The sequence below is a fragment of the Carex rostrata genome, chromosome 12 (assembly GCF_964058835.1).
Source record: "Carex rostrata chromosome 12, lpCarRost1.2, whole genome shotgun sequence".
Taxonomy (NCBI): domain Eukaryota; kingdom Viridiplantae; phylum Streptophyta; class Magnoliopsida; order Poales; family Cyperaceae; genus Carex; species Carex rostrata.
The window spans coordinates 9128051-9134890 of NC_135929.1; the positions used below are offsets into that span (position 1 = coordinate 9128051).

The window sequence follows — 6840 nt, forward strand, 5'->3', positions numbered from 1 at the left end:
TGTGGGATTCTATAAAATTGGGTAAATATGTGTGTTATTACAATTTTAGATGGTAAATGCTTAATTATCTATAGAATTTGGAGAGAGAAATACATAATTTTATAGTTTTGAGGAGAGTACAAATACGTATTTCAAAAAAGTAAAAACAAGAATTAAATTACATATCTTGACCAGCAACACGTCAAGTGCACGGAAGGTGTTTGACAAAATGCCCGAGAAATCTTATTACATGATCACTCATGATTGGAGAATACGTGTATGTGCATGTGCATGACAATAGGGGAAACAATAATGTCATATACTCTTAGGTAACATAGATTATGACCGTTTGATCGTAATGCGTGCTCTTGATTATGACCGTTTGATATATCGTAATGCGTGCTCTACATCCATAACCAAATATTATGTTACTACAGGTGAGATAGAATTTGAGGGAGTATTATTGGTACTTGTTGAGTTTTCTGCTTCGAGGCCTGTTGGGCCAATTTCACATTTCGTATGAAGAGATCTGGAGTGCTTGGAGACTTCAAGCAGATGCTATGACTGATCTAATTAAAAACTATGCACTGTAGTCGAAATGAAGAGGGTTTGAAGATAGCACATACTTTGACAAACCATGGTAGTATTTATTGCTGGGATAGAGCGGGTAATACAAATCCTGTATTTCCAATTCAACAATTGATGTAATTGGCCTACGAGATGTTTTAGAAAAATTGTATTCATTAAAACTTTGCGTGCCCTTTTAGAAAAATTGTACAACAAAAGTAACTTCAAACTTTGCATTAAAACTTAGCTAAGCATGATCAAAAGACAGGTTTTCAATGGAAAAAAAAAACCTATTAAGATATGGATCAAATGTTGGTTCAAATTTCTCCATTGCCGATCAAAATTCTACGCATTTTCAAGTCCTTTTGTTATTTTATTTAATGATTTCATTTTCTCTGTTGTCCTCTGGTCAAAGTGAAGTTTCAGTAAAATTATCTTTTGTCAATATATCAACAAGTTTATTTGGATGTTTTTTTAGATTAACTGCGAGATTAATTTTAGATTGTTGGATTAGTTAACTCAAGTCATTGCTCTCTCTCTTTGTGATAGGGATGAGGGTGCAAGGGATTGGTCTGCGTTTTTTCTTTAAAAGTAGCCTCATGCTCTCAGCCTCTGAGCATGAGCATCTTTTCTCCTCAATTATATATCATAGCTCAGTAGAATCAATTAGTAGTTAGGGGTCAACTTTGGAAAAAAAAAAAAATTGGTTCAAGCCAGAAGTTAATATGTAAATTTGTTTTTACATCATAAATTGAGAATTAGTTTTAAGTAATTTTTACTATTTAAAAATTCTGTGTTGTAGAGAATCATTCACAGAGGTCAGCTGCAGCATTGTCTATGATACATCACAATTATTTATTTCAAACAACATAATTACTTTAGTACACCAAACTTATAGTCAAATGGGGTTGCTTGGCCTCTATCCACCGAGATGGCATTGGTAGATTTACTTAGATGAACACAATTTATTGGGACAAACCTATGTAACTATTAAATGTACCCATTACAATAATATATAATATATGAAATCCCCTCCTGAGCACATTGTATAATTCACTTATTATTTATACAAGTACATATATATATACGACGTTGTTGCATTTTTCTTGCTCTTAATCTTTCATGTAACCAGGCATCATTCTTCTAGGGTTTTGCTTAAGGAGGATTATTACATTTATAATGCTTATTGCACTTTGGTCTACTGTAAGACCCGCCGGGGTTGCGCGATGGAACCGAATTAAGGGTTTGCCTGTAAGACTCCCGGGCTGCGTCCTGAAATGACAGATTATATTTGCAACATTTAATTTAATTACTAATGAAAGAAACACAGAAGATTTCTCTCTCACTTTATCTATTACTAAAAATTTCAACTTACCACTTAATTAATTAGGAGCAAATGAAAAGATGCTGGTTCATTTTTCATTGAATTAATTATAGGAAGCGTCTAATTGTCCACAGCCTTTTGTCCACCATTTGTCCATAGCTTTGACTTGCGCGAATACTGTAAAATTACTTCTACATGCTGTATAATTATACAATATATCACATAAAATATATCAGTTAACTACAAAACATCCAACAACTATTTGAAGTGGTCACATGATAGTTAGAAAAAGATTGCAACTTGCACAACATGACAAAATAAATGTACTTTCAAACTGTACTTTCGGAAATTGCAATTATAGGAAGTTATTGGCAATTAGAGTTAGTTATTAGTGGTTATTAGCGGTTATTGGCACTGGGTTGAATCTTGTATACTGTAAAATTGAATCTTGTATACTGTAAAATTGAATCTTGTAAAATGTAAAATTGAATCTTGTATATTGTAAAATTGAATATTGTATACAGTAAAATTTTCAATTGAATCTTGTATACTGTAAAATTGAATCTTATATACTGTAAAATTGAATCTTCTACATAGTAAAATTGAATCTTGTATATTGTAAATGTACAATTGAATCGTCTATATTGTAAAATTTTCACATAATACTGTAAATTTTCAATTGAATGTATATTGTAAAATTTCTAAAACTAAACCATAAAATATTGTAAAATGTAACAAATGCTACATTTCAGTTTAAACTACAACCTGCAAATAATCATGTATACTGTAAAATTGCAAAATATAAACCATAAAATAATACCATGTATACTCTAAAATTGCTAAATCTATACATACATCCATCATCACACAAAAAATCTGTTCACCACAAAACAACATATGTTCACCACAAACAACATCTGTTCAACACAAGATAAACATATTCACCGCAACATTCAGAATAGCATAATAGCAACAAAAAAACTATAGACAAATAACTTTTACATTAGAAACCTCTTGTGTTCATTGTTCGGATGAGTAAGAAGCCTCTCTATCATCTCTTTCCTCCATATTTTCACAAGATGAATACTGTAAAATTACAATATGAATACTGTAAAATTACAAGATAAATACTGTAAAATTAATAAATCATCTCTTTCTTTCAGATTTCTACAAGATGAATACTGTAAAATGACAAGATAAATACTGTAAAATTAACAAGACAATACTATAAAATTAACAGATTAATACTCCATATCACCTCTCTATCATATATTTCCTCCAGATTTCCACAAGATGAATACTGTAAAATTAATGAGGCAATACAGTAAAATTAACAGATCAATACTCCATATCGCCTCTCTATCACCTCTTTCCTCCAGATTTCATTTGAAATGCTAGATTTGTTACTGCATACAACGAAAACAACAAATTCAACAGAAATAACTTACTAGATTTGAATTTTGACGTGCTCTTCAACAAAAACAACTTCTATTCGATCGGGCTCCACGATTGAAGATTCCATTGTGATCATGTATAAAAAACGAGATCGAGTCAGTAATCTCAATTAAAATCGACATTGCAAAGGAAAAATGAATCAGAAATGTACAATATTTCTTACCAAAGCTTGAAACAATGCATTCACTGTTCGGAGTAGCGAGCCGAAATCGAACCAGTACCAAGACCAAGACCATTTCTCTCCTCTCCAGATTACAGATCTGACGAGTCTCTTTTTTTCCTCGAGGCGATAAATTTCTTTTTTAAATAATCCGATCAGGTAAAATCTCTTCTGACACCCCTAGAATGTTCTGCTTGCTCCATTAATTGCTCTTGGATCACACGAAATTCTATCTGCCAATCTCAATCTCATCTCTTTCTCGGTTACAGGTAACAGGTAACAGATGGGTTGTACAGGATCCAAACAAGCTCGAAAGAGCGTCCATGGCGTCAGCCCCTACATCCGGACCCAATCGCTCCCCATAACTTTTGTCAATTACGAACAATCTGTTACGCTCAAATCAACAACCCTTGGATCGCTGGATCTCGACCCGATTCGCCAGTCCGGCATAGACCAATCAATATTGTCCTTGGATGCTTCTAGGGATGCAAATGAAAAATCTAAATCGGCAATTAGAGAGTTAGACCCGGAAATTATATATGCTTACCTGAGCAAAAGAGAAATACCGAAGTTCACGGGTCTTGTTCGCGAAAGAATCGACGCATTTCAAGAGAGGATCAATGCGAAAAGGGCCAAGAGAGGTTTAAATAGGCATGAGAGCTGTGGTTTAACGGTAGGGAGCAAATTTAGTTAAATTGGGAGTGGATAATGCTTGTGGACAAATGGTGGACAAAACATGATGGACAATAACCTTTTCTCTTAATTATAAGTCAATTAAAGTCTGAAGACTTCCTTAGTTTAAAAAAGAATACACCAGCAATTAATTAGAAAATTAAGAGAGAGATTACTTATTACCAGCCTTGCTCTCTTCCAGGATTCGAGCAGCATCGGTACTAGGCAATAGGAGAGAGCTAGTGAAAAATAGGAAGAGAATGCAGAGAACTTGGAGACTTTCTGTTGTTGACATTTTTGTAATTTATTTTATCCTGCTTTGTTTTATGATGCACCTGGTACCCTCTTAGAATTCATTCCTATATATAGAATTTTGCAGGCAATTATTACAATTAATTAAAAATAGATATGATTTCTCTTCCGTTTACCTGAGATCAATGCAAGGCAAGCCTTTGTATTAGGTCCGGAATCCTAAGTTAGTCCCACAATGGGGTATTAATGTCCAAGGCAAATCTTTGTAAGAAAAATGCTGGTTTTGATAAGGTCCAGATATCCATTATGTTTATCCCTAACCGAATTCGGATTTATTTTCTCTATTTAATAAATATCTGAATTCGGATCCAGAAATTTATCTGCTGCATGCGTCTATCCCTATTTGGATCCTTATATGGAGCGGATTCGGACAGAGTTTACCGGATTCGTTTTCAGGCCTAAATAAACCTAATAATAAAAGTAGCTCCTCGAATTTTTGAAAAGATAATAATATGATAATAGGTAGATGACCGTGCAATCCACAAACAATAAAGTTGGTTGATGATGCCTACAACTTTAGAAAATGGAGCACCAACAAAGTTAAATCATTATCTTCTAACTTTTCCTATTCAATAATTGGTTGATGATGCCTACATCCATTCAAAATAAAGTTTGTTAATGATAATAAAGATAAAGTTCATATAATATTCCCATTTTATTTTCAGTCGGAATACTTGCAATTTTTTTCTATTTTCTTTCAAAAATTAATCATATATGTCGTTCACTGTTAGAATTTTCAAGCCCGTTTGATCAAATGATATGGTGGTACTTATATAATGTTTTTTTAATGGAAGGAGATTTTCAAGTCCGCTCGGTCCATCTTTTGAAGGAGGATACTAATACTATTAGGATGCATGATTAATTAGGTGCCCTTGCCGCCACATTTGCTAGAGATATATATATATATATATATATATAGAGAGAGAGAGAGAGAGAGAGAGGGGGGGCTAATATACGATCGATTGTTTCTAACTTTCCGTACAACCAAGTCGTTTTTCAATTTTTAAAGTCAAAATGATCGATCCAAACCGTTAGATGTGATCTCCATATTAAAATGTGCTAGGAGACCAAATTTTATATTTTTTGGAATTTTTTTACTATTTATTAAGCTACTTTGAAAATCGCTGATCCAACGGTAGCTTCTGATTTTACTGTTTGATTAAGCCACCGTTGGATCAGCAATTTTCAAAGTGGCTTAATAAATAGTAAAAAAATTCAAAAAATATAAATTTTGGTCTCCTAGTACATTTTAATCTGGAGATCACATTTAACGGTTTGGATCGATCATTTTGACTTTAAAAATTGAAAAACGACTTGGTTGTACGGAAAGTTAGAAACAATCGATTGTATATTAGCCCCCTCTCTCTCTCATACAGACTCATATATATATATATATATATATATATATATATATATATATATATATATATATATATATATATATATATATATATATATAGGAATATGCTAGCATGCTATGCATAGCATAGAGCCTCTCCATGCAACGCTTTGGATTTCGACTTTTCAAAATCCTAATGGTCGATCCGAACCGTTCATCTTGTTCTCCATATTAATATGTGTTTGGGGACCAAATTTCACATTTTTTGAAATTTTTTTACTATTTCTTTAGATTTATTGAAAATTGCTGTTTTCAGCAAATCTGGACCATAAAAAAACAGCGATTTTCAATAAATCTATAAAAATAGTAAAAAAATTCCAAAAAATATAAAATTTGGTCCCCAAACACATATTAATATGGAGAACAAGATGGACGGTTCGGATCGACCGTTAGGATTTTGAAAAGTCAAAATCCAAGGCGTTGCATGAAGGGGCTCTATGCTATGCATGCATATCATGCTAGCATATTCCTATATATATATATATATGAGTCTGTATATATATGATCTTTGTCCTTCTATTATTTCATGTTGTATTCCAAGGCTGCATGTGATTTTTGTTATGTATGTTATTGCATGCGCATGTGGTACGTGGTGGATCTTGTTTAGTTAGAACAGTATTAATTTAAGTAATGTATCATATATTTATATTTAGTTCGGATAATAATTAATACATCTATTTTTAACTGGCTTAATTTTAAGTTGCCCAAGTTTGAGATATATATGACTTTCAAATATATTTTAATTTGAACGATAATTATATATCGAGTATATTTATAATTAAAAATATTATTCAAACTAAAAATGTAAAATTGCAACCACAATTATATATTGAGTACATTTAAGAATATATGCTTGTGTTTTCTCAAATACTCTTCATACTTCAATATTTAAGTAATGACTCTCTTGGCAGGAGATTCATGCATAAATACAAAAAATTTCAAAAAAAAAAAAAATGGAGTCAATTGACCCTA

General features: G+C 32.1%; 1 long non-coding RNA gene across 1 annotated transcript; it reads right to left on the minus strand.

Moving 5' to 3' along the window:
* Window positions 1-1384: 1384 nt before the first annotated feature.
* LOC144563347 (uncharacterized) lies at window positions 1385-4581 on the minus strand. Its single transcript, XR_013514329.1, has 2 exons — window positions 4341-4581; window positions 1385-1818 (listed from the first exon to the last, which is right to left on the minus strand). It is a non-coding gene; the product is annotated as an uncharacterized LOC144563347 (long non-coding RNA).
* Between the last annotated feature and the right edge of the window lie 2259 nt (window positions 4582-6840).